Source organism: Schistocerca piceifrons, chromosome 2, assembly GCF_021461385.2.
Source record: "Schistocerca piceifrons isolate TAMUIC-IGC-003096 chromosome 2, iqSchPice1.1, whole genome shotgun sequence".
Lineage (NCBI taxonomy): Eukaryota > Metazoa > Arthropoda > Insecta > Orthoptera > Acrididae > Schistocerca > Schistocerca piceifrons.
Window position 1 is genome coordinate 1,110,113,488 of NC_060139.1, and position 22,455 is coordinate 1,110,135,942.

Consider the following 22,455-nt stretch of genomic DNA (forward strand, 5'->3'; position numbering starts at 1 on the left):
GTCGGCTTTGTGCCTTTTGTATTAAATTCGGATGCAATTTCTGTGTTTCATCGACAATAAGAAGGTCCAAGGGATACAGTAAACCAGAAGTAAAGCATCGGAATCTAAGACTGGACTCACAGGAGAGGTTTAAATCATAGAAAGTGAGAGTGTCAGTCCTCTGTTACTTAAGTCGGCATTGTGAATATTGTATTAAATTCGGGGGCAATTTCTGTGTTTCATCGTCAAAAAGAAGGTCCAAGGGATACAGTAAACCAGAAGTAAAGCATCGGAATCTAAAACTGGACTCACAGGAGATGTTCAAATCGTAGAAAGTGAGAGTGTGAGTCCTCTTTTACTTAAGTCGGCATTGTGCCTTTTGTTTCGAACTCCAATGCAATTTCTGTGTTTCATCGTCAATTAGAAGGTGCAAGGTATACAGTAAACCTGAAGTGAAGCAGCGGAATCTAAAACTGGACACACAGGAGAGGTTCAAATCATGGAAATTGAGAGTGTCAGTCCTCTTGTAATTAAGTTGGCATTATGCCATTTGTATTAAATTCGGATGCAATTTCAGCGTTTCATCGTCAATAAGACGGGCCAAGGGATACAGTAAACCTGAAGTGAAGCATCGGAATCTAAAACTGGACTCGCAGGAGAGGTTAAATCATAGAAAGTTAGAATGTCAGCCGTCTTGTACTTAAGTCGGCATTGTGCCTTTTGGATTTAATTCGGATGCAATTCCTGTGTTTCATCGTCGATAAGAAGGTCCTAGGGATACAGTAAACCTGAAGTGAAGCATCGGAATCTAAGACTGAACTCACAGGAGAGGTTCAAATCATAGAAAGTTAGAGTGTCAGTCCTCTTTTGCTTGAGTCGGCATTGTGACTTTTGTATTGAATTCGGATGCACTTTCTGTGTTCCTTCGTCAATAACAAGGTGCAAGGTATACAGTAAACCTGAAGTGAAGCATCGGAATCTAAAACTGGACTCACAGGAGAGGTTCAAATCATAGAAAGTGAGAGTGTCAGTCCTCTTGTACTTAAGACGGCATTGTGCCATTTGTTTTAAATTCTGATGCAATTTCTGTGTTTCATCGTCAATAAGAAGGTGCAAGGTATACAGTAAACCTGAAGTGAAGCATCGGAATCTAAAACTGGACTCAAAGGAGAGGTTCAAATCATAGAAAGTCAGAGTGTCAGTCCTCTTGTACTTAAGTTGGCATTGTGCCATTTGTATTAAATTCGGATGCAAACTCTGTGTTTCATCGTCAATAAGATGGTCCAAGGGATACAGTAAACCTGAAGTGAAGCATCGGAATCTAAACCTGGACTCACAGGAGAGGTTCAAATCATAGAAAGTTAGAGTGTCAGTCCTCTTGTTCTTAAGGGGGCATTGTGCCCTTTGTAATAAATTCGGATGCAAACTCTGTGTTTCATCGTCAATAAGAAGGTCCAAGGTCTACAGTAAACATGAAGTGAAGCATCGGAACTAATACTGGAATCACAGGAGAGGTTCAAAGCAAAGAAAGTTAGAGTGTCAGTCCTCTTGTACTTAAGTCGGCATTGTGCTTTTGTATTGAATTGGGATGCAATTTCTGTGTTTCATCGTCAATAAGAAGGTCCAAGGGATACAGTAAACCTGAAGTGAAGCAGCGGTATCTAAAACTGGACTCACAGGAGAGGTTCAAATAATAGAAAGTGAGAGTGTCAGTCCTCTTTTACTTAAGTCGGCATTGTGTCTATTGTATTAAATTCGGATACAATTTCTGAGTTTCATCGTCAATAAGAAGGTGCAAGGTATACAGTAAACCTGAAGTGAAGCATCGGAATCAAAAACTTGACTCACAGGAGAGGTTTAAATCATAGAAAGTTAGAGAGTCAGTACTCTTGTACTTACGTCGGCAATGTGCCTTTTGAATTTAATTCCGATGGAATTTCTGTGTTTCATCGTCATTACGAAGTTGCAAGGTATACAGTAAACCTGAAGTGGAGCATCGGAATCTAAAACTGGACTCACAGGAGAGGTTCAAATCATAGAAAGTGAGAGCGTCAGTCCTCTTTTACTTAAGTCGGCATTGTGAATTTCGTATTAAATTCGGGAGCAATTTCTGTGTTTCATCGTCAATAAGAAGGTCCAAGGGATACAGTAAAATTGAAGTGAAGCATCGGAATCTAAAACTGGACACACAGGAGAGGTTCAAATCATAGAAAGTTAGAATGTCAGTCCTCTTGTACTGAAGTCGGCATTGTGCCTTTTGTATTAAATTCGGATGCAATTTCTGTGTTTCATCGTCAATAAGAATGTGCAAGGTATACAGCAAACCTGAAGTGAAGCATCGGAATCTAAAACTGGACTCACAGGAGAGGTTCAAATCATAAAAAGTGTGAGTGTCAGTCCTCTTGTACTTAGGTCGGCTTTGTGCCATTTGTATTAAATTCGGATGCAATTTCTGTGTTTCATCGTCAATAAGAAGGTCCAAGGGATACAGTAAACTAGAAGTGAAGGATCGGAATCTAAAACTGGACTCACAGGAGAGGTTAAAATCGTAGAAAGTGAGAGTGTCAGTCCTTTTAAACTTAAGTCGGCATTGTGCCTTTTGTATTAAATTCGGATTCAATTTCTGTGTTTCATCGTCAATAAGAAGGTCCAAGGGATACAGTTAACTAGAAGTGAAGCATCGGAATCTAAAACTGGACCCACAGGAGAGGTTCAAATCATAGAAAGTGAGAGTGTCAGTCCTCTTGTACTTACGTCGGCATTGTGCCATTTGTATTAATTTCGGATGCAATTTCTGTGTTTCATCGTCAATAAGAAGGTCCAAGGGATACAATATACCTGAACTGAAGCATCGGAATCAAAAACTGGACTCACAGGAGAGGTTCAAATCATAGAAAGTGAGAGTGTCAGTCCTCTCTTACTTAGGTCGGCATTGTGCCTTTTGTATTAAATTCGGATGCAATTTCTGTGTTTCATCGTCAATAAAATGGTTCAAGGTATACAGTAAACCTAAAGTGAAGCATCGGAACCTAAAACTAGACTCACAGGAGAGGTTCAAATCATGGAAATTCTGAGTGTCAGTTTTCTTGTAATTAAGTTGGCATTATGCCATTTGTATTAAATTCGGATGCAATTTCAGTGTTTCATCGTCAATAAGATGGTCCAAGGGATACAGTAAACCAGAAGTGAAGCATTGGAATCTAAAACTGGACTCACAGGAGAGGTTAAAATCGTGGAAAGTGAGAGTGTCAGTCCTCTTGCTCTTAAGTGGGCATTGTGACTTTTGTATTAAATTGAGATGCAATTTCTGTGTTTCATCGTTAATAAGAAGGTACAAGGGATACAGTAAACCAGAAGTGAAGCATCGGAATCCAAAACTGGACTCACAAGATAGGTTAAAATCGTAGAAAGTGAGAGTGTCAGTCCTCTGTTACTTAAGTCGGCATTGTGAATATTGTATTAAATTCGGGGGCAATTTCTGTGTTTCATCGTCAATAAGAAGGTGCAAGGTATAAATTAAACCTGAAGTGAAGCATCGGAATCGAAACTGGACAGACAGGAGAGCTTCAAATCTTAGAAAGTGTGAGTGTCAGTCCTCTTGTACTTAAGACGGAATTGTGCCATTTGTATTAAATTGGGATGCAAACTCTATGTTTCATCGTCAATAAGAAGGTCCAATGACTACAGTAAACATGAAGAGAAGCATCGGAACTAAAACTGGACACACAGGAGAGGTTCAAACCATAGAAAGTTAGAGTGTCAGTCCTCTTGTACTTAAGTCGGCTTTGTGCCTTTTGTATTAAATTCGGATGCAATTTCTGTGTTTCATCGACAATAAGAAGGTCCAAGGGATACAGTAAACGAGAAGTAAAGCATCGGAATCTAAGACTGGACTCACAGGAGAGGTTTAAATCATAGAAAGTGAGAGTGTCAGTCCTCTGTTACTTAAGTCGGCATTGTGAATATTGTATTAAATTCGGGGGCAATTTCTGTGTTTCATCGTCAAAAAGAAGGTCCAAGGGATACAGTAAACCAGAAGTAAAGCATCGGAATCTAAAACTGGACTCACAGGAGATGTTCAAATCGTAGAAAGTGAGAGTGTGAGTCCTCTTTTACTTAAGTCGGCATTTTGCCTTTTGTTTCGAACTCCAATGCAATTTCTGTGTTTCATCGTCAATTAGAAGGTGCAAGGTATACAGTAAACCTGAAGTGAAGCAGCGGAATCTAAAACTGGACACACAGGAGAGGTTCAAATCATGGAAATTGAGAGTGTCAGTCCTCTTGTAATTAAGTTGGCATTATGCCATTTGTATTAAATTCGGATGCAATTTCAGCGTTTCATCGTCAATAAGACGGGCCAAGGGATACAGTAAACCTGAAGTGAGGCATCGGAATCTAAAACTGGACTCTCAGGAGAGGTTCAAATCATAGAAAGTTAGAATGTCAGCCGTCTTGTACTTAAGTCGGCATTGTGCCTTTTTGATTTAATTCGGATGCAATTTCTGTGTTTCATCGTCGATAAGAAGATCCTAGGGATACAGTAAACCTGAAGTGAAGCATCGGAATCTAAGACTGAACTCACAGGAGAGGTTCAAATCATAGAAAGTTAGAGTGTCAGTCCTCTTTCGCTTGAGTCGGCATTGTGACTTTTGTATTGAATTCGGATGCACCTTCTGTGTTCCTTCGTCAATAACAAGGTGCAAGGTATACAGTAAACCTGAAGTGAAGCATCGGAATCTAAAACTGGACTCACAGGAGAGGTTCAAATCATAGAAAGTGAGAGTGTCAGTCCTCTTGTACTTAAGACGGCATTGTGCCATTTGTTTTAAATTCTGATGCAATTTCTGTGTTTCATCGTCAATAAGAAGGTGCAAGGTATACAGTAAACCTGAAGTGAAGCATCGGAATCTAAAACTGGACTCAAAGGAGAGGTTCAAATCATAGAAAGTCAGAGTGTCAGTCCTCTTGTACTTAAGTTGGCATTGTGCCATTTGTATTAAATTCGGATGCAAAGTCTGTGTTTCATCGTCAATAAGATGGTCCAAGGGATACAGTAAACCTGAAGTGAAGCATCGGAATCTAAACCTGGACTCACAGGAGAGGTTCAAATCATAGAAAGTTAGAGTGTCAGTCCTCTTGTTCTTAAGGGGGCATTGTGCCCTTTGTAATAAATTCGGATGCAAACTCTGTGTTTCATCGTCAATAAGAAGGTCCAAGGTCTACAGTAAACATGAAGTGAAGCATCGGAACTAATACTGGAATCACAGGAGAGGTTCAAAGCAAAGAAAGTTAGAGTGTCAGTCCTCTTGTACTTAAGTCGGCATTGTGCTTTTGTATTGAATTGGGATGCAATTTCTGTGTTTCATCGTCAATAAGAAGGTCCAAGGGATACAGTAAACCTGAAGTGAAGCAGCGGTATCTAAAACTGGACTCACAGGAGAGGTTCAAATAATAGAAAGTGAGAGTGTCAGTCCTCTTTTACTTAAGTCGGCATTGTGCTTTTTGTATTAAATTCGGATGCAATTTCTGTGTTTCATCGACAATAAGAAGGTCCAAGGGATACAGTAAACCAGAAGTAAAGCATCGGAATCTAAGACTGGACTCACAGGAGAGGTTTAAATCATAGAAAGTGAGAGTGTCAGTCCTCTGTTACTTAAGTCGGCATTGTGAATATTGTATTAAATTCGGGGGCAATTTCTGTGTTTCATCGTCAAAAAGAAGGTCCAAGGGATACAGTAAACCAGAAGTAAAGCATCGGAATCTAAGACTGGACTCACAGGAGAGGTTTAAATCATAGAAAGTTAGAGTGTCAGTCCTCTTGTACTTAAGTCGGCATTGTGCTTTTGTATTGAATTGGGATGCAATTTCTGTGTTTCATCGTCAATAAGAAGGTCCAAGGGATACAGTAAACCTGAAGTGAAGCAGCGGTATCTAAAACTGGACTCACAGGAGAGGTTCAAATAATAGAAAGTGAGAGTGTCAGTCCTCTTTTACTTAAGTCGGCATTGTGTCTATTGTATTAAATTCGGATACAATTTCTGAGTTTCATCGTCAATAAGAAGGTGCAAGGTATACAGTAAACCTGAAGTGAAGCATCGGAATCAAAAACTTGACTCACAGGAGATGTTTAAATCATAGAAAGTTAGAGAGTCAGTACTCTTGTACTTACGTCGGCAATGTGCCTTTTGAATTTAATTCCGATGGAATTTCTGTGTTTCATCGTCATTACGAAGTTGCAAGGTATACAGTAAACCTGAAGTGGAGCATCGGAATCTAAAACTGGACTCACAGGAGAGGTTCAAATCATAGAAAGTGAGAGCGTCAGTCCTCTTTTACTTAAGTCGGCATTGTGAATTTCGTATTAAATTCGGGAGCAATTTCTGTGTTTCATCGTCAATAAGAAGGTCCAAGGGATACAGTAAAATTGAAGTGAAGCATCGGAATCTAAAACTGGACACACAGGAGAGGTTCAAATCATAGAAAGTTAGAATGTCAGTCCTCTTGTACTGAAGTCGGCATTGTGCCTTTTGTATTAAATTCGGATGCAATTTCTGTGTTTCATCGTCAATAAGAATGTGCAAGGTATACAGCAAACCTGAAGTGAAGCATCGGAATCTAAAACTGGACTCACAGGAGAGGTTCAAATCATAAAAAGTGTGAGTGTCAGTCCTCTTGTACTTAGGTCGGCTTTGTGCCATTTGTATTAAATTCGGATGCAATTTCTGTGTTTCATCGTCAATAAGAAGGTCCAAGGGATACAGTAAACTAGAAGTGAAGCATCGGAATCTAAAACTGGACTCACAGGAGAGGTTAAAATCGTAGAAAGTGAGATTGTCAGTCCTTTTAAACTTAAGTCGGCATTGTGCCTTTTGTATTAAATTCGGATTCAATTTCTGTGTTTCATCGTCAATAAGAAGGTCCAAGGGATACAGTTAACTAGAAGTGAAGCATCGGAATCTAAAACTGGACCCACAGGAGAGGTTCAAATCATAGAAAGTGAGAGTGTCAGTCCTCTTGTACTTACGTCGGCATTGTGCCATTTGTATTAATTTCGGATGCAATTTCTGTGTTTCATCGTCAATAAGAAGGTCCAAGGGATACAATATACCTGAACTGAAGCATCGGAATCAAAAACTGGACTCACAGGAGAGGTTCAAATCATAGAAAGTGAGAGTGTCAGTCCTCTCTTACTTAGGTCGGCATTGTGCCTTTTGTATTAAATTCGGATGCAATTTCTGTGTTTCATCGTCAATAAAATGGTTCAAGGTATACAGTATACCTAAAGTGAAGCATCGGAACCTAAAACTAGACTCACAGGAGAGGTTCAAATCATGGAAATTCTGAGTGTCAGTTTTCTTGTAATTAAGTTGGCATTATGCCATTTGTATTAAATTCGGATGCAATTTCAGTGTTTCATCGTCAATAAGATGGTCCAAGGGATACAGTAAACCAGAAGTGAAGCATTGGAATCTAAAACTGGACTCACAGGAGAGGTTAAAATCGTGGAAAGTGAGAGTGTCAGTCCTCTTGCTCTTAAGTGGGCATTGTGACTTTTGTATTAAATTGAGATGCAATTTCTGTGTTTCATCGTTAATAAGAAGGTACAAGGGATACAGTAAACCAGAAGTGAAGCATCGGAATCCAAAACTGGACTCACAAGATAGGTTAAAATCGTAGAAAGTGAGAGTGTCAGTCCTCTGTTACTTAAGTCGGCATTGTGAATATTGTATTAAATTCGGGGGCAATTTCTGTGTTTCATCGTCAATAAGAAGGTGCAAGGTATAAATTAAACCTGAAGTGAAGCATCGGAATCGAAACTGGACAGACAGGAGAGCTTCAAATCTTAGAAAGTGTGAGTGTCAGTCCTCTTGTACTTAAGACGGAATTGTGCCATTTGTATTAAATTGGGATGCAAACTCTATGTTTCATCGTCAATAAGAAGGTCCAATGACTACAGTAAACATGAAGAGAAGCATCGGAACTAAAACTGGACACACAGGAGAGGTTCAAACCATAGAAAGTTAGAGTGTCAGTCCTCTTGTACTTAAGTCGGCTTTGTGCCTTTTGTATTAAATTCGGATGCAATTTCTGTGTTTCATCGACAATAAGAAGGTCCAAGGGATACAGTAAACGAGAAGTAAAGCATCGGAATCTAAGACTGGACTCACAGGAGAGGTTTAAATCATAGAAAGTGAGAGTGTCAGTCCTCTGTTACTTAAGTCGGCATTGTGAATATTGTATTAAATTCGGGGGCAATTTCTGTGTTTCATCGTCAAAAAGAAGGTCCAAGGGATACAGTAAACCAGAAGTAAAGCATCGGAATCTAAAACTGGACTCACAGGAGATGTTCAAATCGTAGAAAGTGAGAGTGTGAGTCCTCTTTTACTTAAGTCGGCATTTTGCCTTTTGTTTCGAACTCCAATGCAATTTCTGTGTTTCATCGTCAATTAGAAGGTGCAAGGTATACAGTAAACCTGAAGTGAAGCAGCGGAATCTAAAACTGGACACACAGGAGAGGTTCAAATCATGGAAATTGAGAGTGTCAGTCCTCTTGTAATTAAGTTGGCATTATGCCATTTGTATTAAATTCGGATGCAATTTCAGCGTTTCATCGTCAATAAGACGGGCCAAGGGATACAATAAACCTGAAGTGAGGCATCGGAATCTAAAACTGGACTCTCAGGAGAGGTTCAAATCATAGAAAGTTAGAATGTCAGCCGTCTTGTACTTAAGTCGGCATTGTGCCTTTTTGATTTAATTCGGATGCAATTTCTGTGTTTCATCGTCGATAAGAAGATCCTAGGGATACCGTAAACCTGAAGTGAAGCATCGGAATCTAAGACTGAACTCACAGGAGAGGTTCAAATCATAGAAAGTTAGAGTGTCAGTCCTCTTTCGCTTGAGTCGGCATTGTGACTTTTGTATTGAATTCGGATGCACCTTCTGTGTTCCTTCGTCAATAACAAGGTGCAAGGTATACAGTAAACCTGAAGTGAAGCATCGGAATCTAAAACTGGACTCACAGGAGAGGTTCAAATCATAGAAAGTGAGAGTGTCAGTCCTCTTGTACTTAAGACGGCATTATGCCATTTGTTTTAAATTCTGATGCAATTTCTGTGTTTCATCGTCAATAAGAAGGTGCAAGGTATACAGTAAACCAGAAGTGAAGCATCGGAATCTAAAACTGGACTCAAAGGAGAGGTTCAAATCATAGAAAGTCAGAGTGTCAGTCCTCTTGTACTTAAGTTGGCATTGTGCCATTTGTATTAAATTCGGATGCAAAGTCTGTGTTTCATCGTCAATAAGATGGTCCAAGGGATACAGTAAACCTGAAGTGAAGCATCGGAATCTAAACCTGGACTCACAGGAGAGGTTCAAATCATAGAAAGTTAGAGTGTCAGTCCTCTTGTTCTTAAGGGGGCATTGTGCCCTTTGTAATAAATTCGGATGCAAACTCTGTGTTTCATCGTCAATAAGAAGGTCCAAGGTCTACAGTAAACATGAAGTGAAGCATCGGAACTAATACTGGAATCACAGGAGAGGTTCAAAGCAAAGAAAGTTAGAGTGTCAGTCCTCTTGTACTTAAGTCGGCATTGTGCTTTTGTATTGAATTGGGATGCAATTTCTGTGTTTCATCGTCAATAAGAAGGTCCAAGGGATACAGTAAACCTGAAGTGAAGCAGCGGTATCTAAAACTGGACTCACAGGAGAGGTTCAAATAATAGAAAGTGAGAGTGTCAGTCCTCTTTTACTTAAGTCGGCATTGTGTCTATTGTATTAAATTCGGATACAATTTCTGAGTTTCATCGTCAATAAGAAGGTGCAAGGTATACAGTAAACCTGAAGTGAAGCATCGGAATCAAAAACTTGACTCACAGGAGAGGTTTAAATCATAGAAAGTTAGAGAGTCAGTACTCTTGTACTTACGTCGGCAATGTGCCTTTTGAATTTAATTCCGATGGAATTTCTGTGTTTCATCGTCATTACGAAGTTGCAAGGTATACAGTAAACCTGAAGTGGAGCATCGGAATCTAAAACTGGACTCACAGGAGAGGTTCAAATCATAGAAAGTGAGAGCATCAGTCCTCTTTTACTTAAGTCGGCATTGTGAATTTCGTATTAAATTCGGGAGCAATTTCTGTGTTTCATCGTCAATAAGAAGGTCCAAGGGATACAGTAAAATTGAAGTGAAGCATCGGAATCTAAAACTGGACACACAGGAGAGGTTCAAATCATAGAAAGTTAGAATGTCAGTCCTCTTGTACTGAAGTCGGCATTGTGCCTTTTGTATTAAATTCGGATGCAATTTCTGTGTTTCATCGTCAATAAGAATGTGCAAGGTATACAGCAAACCTGAAGTGAAGCATCGGATCTAAAACTGGACTCACAGGAGAGGTTCAAATCATAAAAAGTGTGAGTGTCAGTCCTCTTGTACTTAGGTCGGCTTTGTGCCATTTGTATTAAATTCGGATTCAATTTCTGTGTTTCATCGTCAATAAGAAGGTCCAAGGGATACAGTTAACTAGAAGTGAAGCATCGGAATCTAAAACTGGACTCACAGGAGAGGTTAAAATCGTAGAAAGCGAGAGTGTCAGTCCTCTTGTACTTATGTCGGCATTGTGCCTTTTGTATTAAATTCCGATGCAATTTCTGTGATTCATCGTCAATAAGAAGGTGCAAGGTATACAGTGAACCTGAAGTGATGCATCGGAATCTGTGACTGGACTCACACGAGAGGTTCAAATCATAGAAAGTGGGAGTGTCAGTCCTCTTTTACTTAAGTCCGCATTGTGTCATTTGTATTAAATTCGGAAGCAATTTCTGTGTTTAATCGTCAATAAGAAGGTCCAAGGGATACAGTAAACCTGAAGTCAAGCATCGAAACCTAAAACTGGCCTCTCAGGAGAGGTTCAAATCGTAGAAAGTGAGAGTGTCAGTCCTCTTGTACTTAAGTCGGCATTGTGCCTTTTGTATTAATTTCAGATGCAATTTCTGTTGTTCATCGTCAATAAGAATGTGCAAGGTATACAGTAAACCTGAAGTGAATCATCGGAATCTAAAACTGGACTCACAGGAGAGGTTCAAATAATAGAAAGTGAGAGTGTCAGTCCTCTTTTACTTAAATCCGCATTGTGCCTTTTGCATTGAATTCGGATGCAATTTCTGTGTTTCATCGTCAACAAGAAGGTGCAAAGTATACAGTAAACCTGAAGAGAAGCATCGGAATCTAATACTGGACTCACAGGAGAGGTTCAAATCATAGAAAGTGAGAGTGTCAGTCCTCTTGTACTTAAGTCGGCATTGTGCCATTTGTATTAATTTCGAATGCAATTTCTGTGTTTCATCGTCAATAAGAAGGTCCAAGGGATACAGTAAACCTGAAGTGAAGCATCGGAATCTAAAATTGGACTCACAAGAGATGTTCAGTTCATAGTAAGTTAGAGTGTCACTCCTCTTGTACTTAAGGACTTATAGTGCCTTTTGTATTAAATTCGGATGCAATTTCTGTGTTTCATCGTCAATAAGAAGGTCAAAGGTAGACAGTAAACCTGAAGTAAGCATCGGAATCTAAAACTGGACTCACAGGAGAGGTTCAAATCATAGAAAGTTAGAGTGTCAGTCCTCTTGTACTTAAGTCGCCATTGTGCCTTTTGTATTAAATTCGGATGCAATCTCTGTGATCCATCGTCAATAAGAAGGTGCAAGGTATACAGTAAACCTGAAGTGAAGCATCGGAATCTAAAACTGGACTCACAGGAGAGGTTCAAATCATAGAAAGTGAGAGTGTCAGTCCTCTTTTACTAAAGTCGACATTGTGCCTTTTGTATTAAATTCGGATGCAATTTATGTGTTTCATCGTCAATAAGAAGGTCCTAGGGATACAGTAAACCTGAAGTGAAGCATCGGAATCTAAAACTGGACTCACAGAAGAGGTTCAAATCGTAGAAAGTGAGAGTGTCAGTCCTCTTGTACTTAAGTCGGCATTGTGCCGTTTGTATTAATTTTAGATGCAATTTCTGTTATTCATCGTCAACAAGAAGGTGCAGGGTATACAGTAAACCTGAAGTGAAGCATCAGAATCTAATACTGGACTCACAGGAGAGGTTCATATCATAGAAAGTGAGAGTGTCAGTCCTCTTGTACTTAGGTCGGCATTGTGCCATTTATATTAAATTCGGATGCAATTTCTGTGTTTCATCGACAATAAGAAGGTCCAAGGGATACAGTAAACCTGAAGTGAAGCGTCGGAATCTAAATCTGGACTCACAGGAGAGGTTCAAATCATAGAAAGTGAGAGTGTCAGTCCTCTTTTACTTAAGTCGGCATTGCGCTTTTGTATTAAATTCGGATGCAACTTCTGTGTTTCATCGTCAATAAGAAGGTCCAAGGGATACAGTAAACCTGAAGTGAAGGATCGGAATCTAAAACTGGACTCACAGGAGAGGTTCAAATAATAGAAAGTGAGAGTGTCAGTCCTCTTTTACTTAAGTCGGCATTGTGTCTATTGTATTAAATTCGAATGCAATTTCTGTGTTTCATCGTGAAAAAGAAGGTCCAAGGGACACAGTAAACCTGAAGTGAAGCATCGGAATCTAAAACTTGACTCACAGGAGATGTTGAAATCGTAGAAAGTGAGAGTTTCAGTCCTGTTTTGCTTAAGTCGGCATTGTGCCATTTGTTTCAAATTCGGATGCAATTTATAAATTTCATCGTCAATAAGAAGGTGCAAGGTATACAGTAAACATGAAGTGAAGCATCGGAATCTAAAACTGGACTCACGGGAGAGGTTCAAATCATAGAAAGTGAGAGTGTCAGTCCTCTTTTACCTAAGTCGGCATTGTGCCTTTCGTATTAAATTCGGGTGCAATTTCTGTGTTTCATCGTAAATAAGAAGATCCAAGGGATACAGTAAACCTGAAGTGAAGCATCGGAATCTAAAACTGGACACACAGGAGAGGTTCAAATCGTAGAAAGTTAGAATGTCAGTCCTCTTGTACTGAAGTCGGCATTGTGCCTTTTGTATCAAATTCGGATGCAATTTCTGTGTTTCATCGTCAATAAGAATGTGCAAGGTATACAGCAAACCTGAAGTGAAGCATCGGAAACTAAAACTGGACTCACAGGAGAGGTTCAAATCATAGAAAGTGTGAGTGTCACTCCTCTAGTACTTAGGTCGGCTTTGTGCCATTTGTATTAAATTCGGATGCAATTTCTGTGTTTCATCGTCAATAAGAATGTCCAAGGGATACAGTAAACCTGAAGTGAAGCATCGGAATCGATAACTGGACTCACGGGAGAGGTTCAAATCATAGAAACATAGAGTGTCACTCCTGTAGTACTTAAGTCAGTATGTGCCCTTTGTATTAAATTCAGATGCAATTTCTGTGTTTCATCGTCAATAAGAAGGTCCAAGGGATACAGTAAACCTGAAGTGAAGCATCGGAATCTATGACTGGACTCACACGAGAGGTTCAAATCATAGAAAGTGGGAGTGTCAGTCCTCTTTTACTTAAGTCGGCATTGTGTCTTTTGTATTAAATTCGGAAGCAATTTCTGTGTTTAATCGTCAATACGAAGGTCCAAGGGATACAGTAAACCTGAAGTGAAGCATCGGAATCTAAAACTGGACTCTCAGGAGAGGTTCAAATCGTAGAAAGTGAGAGTGTCAGTCCTCATGTCCTTAAGTCGGCATTGTGCCTTTTGTATTAATTTCAGATGCAATTTCTGTTGTTCATCGTCAATAATAATGTGCAAGGTAAAGAGTAAACCTGAAGTAAATCATCGGAATCTAAAACTGGACTCACAGGAGAGGTTCAAATAATAGAAAATGAGAGTGTCAGTCCTCTTTTATTTAAATCCGCATTGTGCCTTTTGCATTGAATTCGGATGCAATTTCTGTGTTTCATCGTCAATAAGAAGGTGCAAAGTATACAGTAAACCTGAAGTGAAGCATCGGAATCTAAAACTGGACTCACAGGAGAGGTTCAAATCATAGAAGATGAGAGTGTCAGTCCTCTTGTACTTATGTCGGCATTGTGCCATTTGTATTAATTTCGGATGCAATTTCTGTGTTTCATCGTCAATAAGAAGGTCCAAGGGATACAGTAAACCTGAAGTGAGGCATCGGAATCTAAAACTGGACTCACAGGAGAGGTTCAAATCATAGTAAGTTAGAGTGTCACTCCTCTTGTACTAAAGGCGGTATAGTGCCTTTTGTATTAAATTCCGATGCAATTTCTGTGTTTCATCGTCAATAAGAAGGTCAAAGGTATACAGTAAACCTGACGTAAGCATCGGAATCTAAATCTCGACTCACAGGAGAGGTTCAAATCATAGAAAGTTAGAGTGTCAGTCCTCTTGTACTTAAGTCGCCATTGTGCCTTTTGTATTAAATTCGGATGCAATCTCTGTGATTCATCGTCAATAAGAAGGTGCAAGGTATACAGTAAATCTGAAGTGAAGCATCGGAATCTAAAACTGGACTCACAGGAAAGGTTCAAATCGTAGAAAGTGAGAGTGTCAGTCCTCTTGTACTTAAGTCGGCATTGTGCCTTTTGTATTAATTTTAGATGCAATTTCTGTTATTCATCGTCAACAAGAAGGTGCAGGGTATACAGTAAACCTGAAGTGAAGCATCAGAATCTAATACTGGACTCACAGGAGAGGTTCATATCATAGAAAGTGAGAGTGTCAGTCCTCTTGTACTTAGGTCGGCATTGTACCATTTATATCAAATTCGGATGCAATTTCTGTGTTTCATCGTCAATAAGAAGGTCGAAGGGATACAGTAAACCTGAAGTGAAGCGTCGGAATCTAAATCTGGACTCACAGGAGAGGTTCAAATCATAGAAAGTGAGAGTGTCAGTCCTCTTTTACTTAAGTCGGCGTTGTGCCATTTGTATTAAATTCGGATGCAATTTGTGTGTTTCATCGTCAATTAGAAGGTGCAAGGTATACAGTAAACCTGAAGTGAAGTTTCGGTATCTGAAACTGGACTCACAGGAGAGGTTCAAATCGTGGAAAGTGAGAGTGTCAGTCCTCTTGTACTTAAGTCGGCATTGTGCCTTTTGAATTAAATTCGAATGCAATTTCTGTGCGTCATCGTCAATAAGAATGTGCAAGGTATACAGTAAACCTGAAGTGAAGCATCGGAATCTGAAACTGGACTCAAAGGAGAGGTTCAAATCGTAGAAAGTGAGAGAGTCACTCCTCTTGTACTTAAGTCCGCATTGTGCCTTTTGTATTAAATTCGGATGCAAACTCTGTGTTTCATCGTCAATAAGAATTTGCAAGGTATACAGTAAACCTGAAGTGAAGCATCGGAAACTAAACCTGGACTCATAGCAGAGGTTCAAAGCATAGAAAGTTAGAGTGTCAGTCCTCTTGTACTTAAGTCGGCAATGTGCCTTTTGTATTAAATTCGGATGCAATTTCTGTGTTTCATCGTTAATAAGAAGGCAAGGGGATACAGTAAAACTGAAGCATCGGAATCTAAAACTGGACTCACAGAAGAGGTTCAAATCGTAGAAAGCGAGAGTGTCAGTCCTCTTGTACTTAAGTCGCCATTGTGCCTTTTGTATTTTTTTCTGATGCAATTTCTGTTATTCATCGTCAACAAGAAGGTGCAAGGAATACAGTTAACCTTAAGTGAAGCATCGGAATCTAAAACTGGACTCACAGGAGAGGTTCAAATCATTGAAAGTGAGAGTGTCAGTCCTCCTTTACTCAAGTCGGCATTGTGCCTTTTGTATTAAATTTGGATGCAATTTCTGTGTTTCATCGTCACTAAGAAGGTCCAAGGGATACACTATATCTGAAGTGAAGCATCGTAATCTAAAACTGGACTCTCAGGAGAGGTGCAAATCGTAGAAAGTGAGAGTGTCAGTCCTCTTGTACTTAAGTCGGCATTTTGCCTTTTGTATTAAATTCGGATGCAATTTCTGTGTTTCATCGTCAATAAGAAGGTGCAAGGTATACAGTAAACCTGAAGTGAAGCATCGGAATCTAAAACTGGACCCTCCAGGAGAGGTTCAAATCATAGAAAGTTAGAGTATCAGTCCTCATGTACTTAAGTCGGCATTGTGCCTTTTTTATTAAATTCGGATGCCATTTCTGTGTTTCATCGTCAATAAGAAGGTCTAAGGGATACAGTAAACCTGAAGTGAAGCATCGGAATCTATAACTGGACTCTCAGGAGAGGTTCAAATCGTAGAAAGTGAGAGTGTCAGTCCTCTTGCACTTATGTCGGCGTTGTGCCATTTGTATTAAATTCGGATGCAATTTCTGTGCTTCATCGTCAATAAGAAGGTGCAAGGGATAGAGTAAACCTGAAGTGAAGCATCGGAATCTAAAACTGGACCCTCCAGGAGAGGTTCAAATCATAGAAAGTTAGAGTATCAGTCTTCATGTACTTAAGTCGGCAATGTGCCTTTTGTATTAAATTCGGATGCAATTTCTGTGTTTCATCGTTAATAAGAAGGCAAGGGGATACAGTAAACCTGAGGCATCGGAATCTAAAACTGGACTCACAGAAGAGGTTCATATCGTAGAAAGCGAGAGTGTCAGTCCTTTTGTACTTAAGTCGGCATTGTGCCTTTTGAATTTAACTCCGATGCAATTTCTGTGCTTCATCGTCATTACGAAGGTGCAAGGTATACAGTAAAAATGAAGTGTAGCATCGTATTCCAAAACTGGACTCAAAGGAGGGGTTCAAATCATAGACAGTGAGAGTGTCAGTCCTCTTGTACTTAAGTCGGCATTGTGCCTTTTGTATTAAATTCGATGTAATTTCTGTGTTTCATCGTCAATAAGAAGGTCGAAGGAGTACAGTAAACCTAAAGTGAAGCATCGGAATCTATAACTGTACTCACAAGAGCGGTTCAAATCATAGAAAGTGAGAGTGTCAGTCCTCTTGCACTTATGTCGGCGTTGTGCCATTTGTATTAAATTCGGATGCAATTTCTGTGCTTCATCGTCAATAAGAAGGTGCAAGGTATACAGTAAACCTGAAGTGAAGCATCGGAATCTGAAACTGGACTCAAAGGAGAGGTTCAAATCGTAGAAAGTGAGTGTGTCAGTCCTCTTGTACTTAAGTCAGCATTGTGCCTTTTGTATTAAATTCGGATGCAAACTCTGTGTTTCATCGTCAATAAGAAGGTCCAAGGAATACTGTAAACATGAAGTGAAGCATCGGAATCTAAAACTGGACTAACAGGAGAGGTTCAAAGCATAGAAAGTTAGAGTGTCAGTCCTCTTGTACTTAAGTCGGCAATGTGCCTTTTGTATTAAATTCGGAAGCAATTTCTGTGTTTCATCGTCAATAAGAAGGTCCAAGGGGTACAGTAAACCTGATGTGAAGCATCGGAACCCAAAATTGGACTCACAGAAGAGGTTCAAATCGTAGAAAGTGAGAGTGTCAGTCCTCTTGTACTTAAGTCGGCATTGTGCCTTTTGTATTGATTTCTGATGCAATTTCTGTTATTCATCGTCAACAAGAAGGTGCAAGGTATACAGCAAACCTGAAGTGAAGCATCGGAATCTAAAACTAGACTCACAGGAGAGGTTCAAATCATAGAAAGTGAGAGTGACAGACCTCTTTTACTTAAGTCGGCATTGAGCCTTTTGTATTAAATTTGGATGCAATTTCTGTGTTTCATCGTCAATAAGAAGGTCAAAGGGATACAGTAAACCTGAAGTAAAGCATCCGAATCTAATACTGGACTCACAGGAGAGGTTCAAATCATAGAAAGTTAGTGTGTCAGTCCTTATATACTTAAGTCGGCATTGTGCCTTTTGAAATTAATTCCGATGCAATTTCTGTGTTTCATCATCATTACGAATGTGCAAGGTATACAGTAAACCTGAAGTGAAGCATCGGAATCTAAAACTGGACTCACTAGAGGGATTCAAATCATAGAAGGTAAGAGTGTCAGCCCTCTTGTACTTAAGTCGCCATTGAGCCGTTTGTATTAAATTCGGATGCAATTTCTGTGTTTCATCGTCAATATGAAGGTCCAAGGGATAGAGTAAACCTGAAGTGAAGCATCGGAATCTAAAACTGGACTAACAGGAGAGGTTGAAATCGTAGAAAGTGAGAGTGTCTGTCCTCGTATACTTAAGTTGGCATTGTGCCTTTTGAATTTAGTTCCGATGCAATTTTTGAGTTTCATCGACAATAAGAAGGTCCAAGAGATATAGTAAACCTGAAGTGAAGCATCGGAATCTAAAACTGGACTCACAGGAGAGGTTCAAATCGTAGAATGTGAGAGTGTCAGTTCTCTTGTACTTAAGTCGGCATTGTGCCTTTTGCATTAAATTCGGATGCAATTTCTGTGTTTCATCGTCACTAAGAAGGTCCATGTGATACAGTAAACCTGAAGTGTAGCATCGGAATCTAAAACTGGACTCGCAGGAGAGGTTCAAATCATAGAAAGTTAGAGTGTCAGTCCTCTTGTTCTTAAGTCGGCATTGTGCCTTTTGTATTAAATTCGGATGTAATTTCTGTGTTTCATCGTCAGTAAGAAGGTCCAAGGGATACAGTAAACCTGAAGTGAAGCATCGGAATCTAATACTGCACTCACGGGAGATGTTCAAATCGTAGAAATCGAGACTGTCCGTCCTCTTGTACTTAAGTCGGCATTGTGCCTTTTGTATTAAATTCGATGTAATTTCTGTGTTTCATCGTCAATAAGAAGGTCGAAGGAGTACAGTAAACCTAAAGTGAAGCATCGGAATCTATAACTGGACTCACAAGAGCGGTTCAAATCATAGAAAGTGAGAGTGTCAGTCCTCTTGCACTTATGTCGGCGTTGTGCCATTTGTATTAAATTCGGATGCAATTTCTGTGCTTCATCGTCAATAAGAAGGTGCAAGGTATACAGTAAACCTGAAGTGAAGCATCGGAATCTGAAACTGGACTCAAAGGAGAGGTTCAAATCGTAGAAAGTGAGTGTGTCAGTCCTCTTGTACTTAAGTCAGCATTGTGCCTTTTGTATTAAATTCGGATGCAAACTCTGTGTTTCATCGTCAATAAGAAGGTCCAAGGAATACTGTAAACATGAAGTGAAGCATCGGAATCTAAAACTGGACTAACAGGAGAGGTTCAAAGCATAGAAAGTTAGAGTGTCAGTCCTCTTGTACTTAAGTCGGCAATGTGCCTTTTGTATTAAATTCGGAAGCAATTTCTGTGTTTCATCGTCAATAAGAAGGTCCAAGGGGTACAGTAAACCTGATGTGAAGCATCGGAACCCAAAATTGGACTCACAGAAGAGGTTCAAATCGTAGAAAGTGAGAGTGTCAGTCCTCTTGTACTTAAGTCGGCATTGTGCCTTTTGTATTGATTTCTGATGCAATTTCTGTTATTCATCGTCAACAAGAAGGTGCAAGGTATACAGCAAACCTGAAGTGAAACATCGGAATCTAAAACTGGACTCACAGGAGAGGTTCAAATCGTAGAATGTGAGAGTGTCAGTTCTCTTGTACTTAAGTCGGCATTGTGCCTTTTGCATTAAATTCGGATGCAATTTCTGTGTTTCATCGTTAATAAGAAGGCAAGGGGATACAGTAAAACTGAAGCATCGGAATCTAAAACTGGACTCACAGAAGAGGTTCAAATCGTAGAAAGCGAGAGTGTCAGTCCTCTTGTACTTAAGTTGGCATTGTGCCTTTTGTATTTTTTTCTGATGCAATTTCTGTTATTCATCGTCAACAAGAAGGTGCAAGGAATACAGTTAACCTTAAGTGAAGCATCGGAATCTAAAACTGGACTCACAGGAGAGGTTCAAATCATTGAAAGTGAGAGTGTCAGTCCTCCTTTACTCAAGTCGGCATTGTGCCTTTTGTATTAAATTTGGATGCAATTTCTGTGTTTCATCGTCACTAAGAAGGTCCAAGGGATACACTATATCTGAAGTGAAGCATCGTAATCTAAAACTGGACTCTCAGGAGAGGTTCAAATCGTAGAAAGTGAGAGTGTCAGTCCTCTTGTACTTAAGTCGGCATTTTACCATTTGTATTACATTCGGATGCAATTTCTGTGTTTCATCGTCAATAAGAAGGTGCAAGGTATACAGTAAACCTGAAGTGAAGCATCGGAATCTAAAACTGGACCCTCCAGGAGAGGTTCAAATCATAGAAAGTTAGAGTATCAGTCCTCATGTACTTAAGTCGGCATTGTGCCTTTTTTATTAAATTCGGATGCCATTTCTGTGTTTCATCGTCAATAAGAAGGTCTAAGGGATACAGTAAACCTGAAGTGAAGCATCGGAATCTATAACTGGACTCTCAGGAGAGGTTCAAATCGTAGAAAGTGAGAGTGTCAGTCCTCTTGCACTTATGTCGGCGTTGTGCCATTTGTATTAAATTCGGATGCAATTTCTGTGCTTCATCGTCAATAAGAAGGTGCAAGGGATAGAGTAAACCTGAAGTGAAGCATCGGAATCTAAAACTGGACCCTCCAGGAGAGGTTCAAATCATAGAAAGTTAGAGTATCAGTCCTCATGTACTTAAGTCGGCAATGTGCCTTTTGTATTAAATTCGGATGCAATTTCAGTGTTTCATCGTTAATAAGAAGGCAAGGGGATACAGTAAACCTGAGGCATCGGAATCTAAAACTGGACTCACAGAAGAGGTTCAAATCGTAGAAAGCGAGAGTGTCAGTCCTTTTGTACTTAAGTCGGCATTGTGCCTTTTGAATTTAACTCCGATGCAATTTCTGTGCTTCATCGTCATTACGAAGGTGCAAGGTATACAGTAAACCTGAAGTGAAGCATCGGAATCTGAAACTGGGCTCAAAGGAGAGGTTCAAATCGTAGAAAGTGAGTGTGGCAGTCCTCTTGTACTTAAGTCAGCATTGTGCCTTTTGTATTAAATTCGGATGCAAACTCTGTGTTTCATCGTCAATAAGAAGGTCCAAGGAATACTGTAAACATGAAGTGAAGCATCGGAATCTAAAACTGGACTAACAGGAGAGGTTCAAAGCATAGAAAGTTAGAGTGTCAGTCCTCTTGTACTTAAGTCGGCAATGTGCCTTTTGTATTAAATTCGGAAGCAATTTCTGTGTTTCATCGTCAATAAGAAGGTCCAAGGGGTACAGTAAACCTGATGTGAAGCATCGGAACCCAAAATTGGACTCACAGAAGAGGTTCAAATCGTAGAAAGTGAGAGTGTCAGTCCTCTTGTACTTAAGTCGGCATTGTGCCTTTTGTATTGATTTCTGATGCAATTTCTGTTATTCATCGTCAACAAAAAGGTGCAAGGTATACAGCAAACCTGAAGTGAAGCATCGGAATCTAAAACTAGACTCACAGGAGAGGTTCAAATCATAGAAAGTGAGAGTGACAGACCTCTTTTACTTAAGTCGGCATTGAGCCTTTTGTATTAAATTTGGATGCAATTTCTGTGTTTCATCGTCAATAAGAAGGTCAAAGGGATACAGTAAACCTGAAGTAAAGCATCCGAATCTAATACTGGACTCACAGGAGAGGTTCAAATCATAGAAAGTTAGAGTGTCAGTCCTTATATACTTAAGTCGGCATTGTGCCTTTTGAAATTAATTCCGATGCAATTTCTGTGTTTCATCATCATTACGAATGTGCAAGGTATACAGTAAACCTGAAGTGAAGCATCGGAATCTAAAACTGGACTCACTAGAGGGGTTCAAATCATAGAAGGTAAGAGTGTCAGCCCTCTTGTACTTAAGTCGCCATTGAGCCGTTTGTATTAAATTCGGATGCAATTTCTGTGTTTCATCGTCAATATGAAGGTCCAAGGGATAGAGTAAACCTGAAGTGAAGCATCGGAATCTAAAACTGGACTAACAGGAGAGGTTGAAATCGTAGAAAGTGAGAGTGTCTGTCCTCGTATACTTAAGTTGGCATTGTGCCTTTTGAATTTAGTTCCGATGCAATTTTTGAGTTTCATCGACAATAAGAAGGTCCAAGAGATATAGTAAACCTGAAGTGAAGAATCGGAATCTAAAACTGGACTCACAGGAGAGGTTCAAATCGTAGAATGTGAGAGTGTCAGTTCTCTTGTACTTAAGTCGGCATTGTGCCTTTTGCATTAAATTCGGATGCAATTTCTGTGTTTCATCGTCACTAAGAAGGTCCATGTGATACAGTAAACCTGAAGTGTAGCATCGGAATCTAAAACTGGACTCGCAGGAGAGGTTCAAATCATAGAAAGTTAGAGTGTCAGTCCTCTTGTTCTTAAGTCGGCATTGTGCCTTTTGTATTAAATTCGGATGTAATTTCTGTGTTTCATCGTCAATAAGAAGGTCCAAGGGATACAGTAAACCTGAAGTGAAGCATCGGAATCTAATACTGCACTCACGGGAGATGTTCAAATCGTAGAAATCGAGACTGTCCGTCCTCTTGTACTTAAGTCGGCATTGTGCCTTTTGTATTAAATTCGATGCAATATCTGTGTTTCATCGTCAATAAGAAGGTCCAAGGGATACAGTAAACCTGAAGTGAA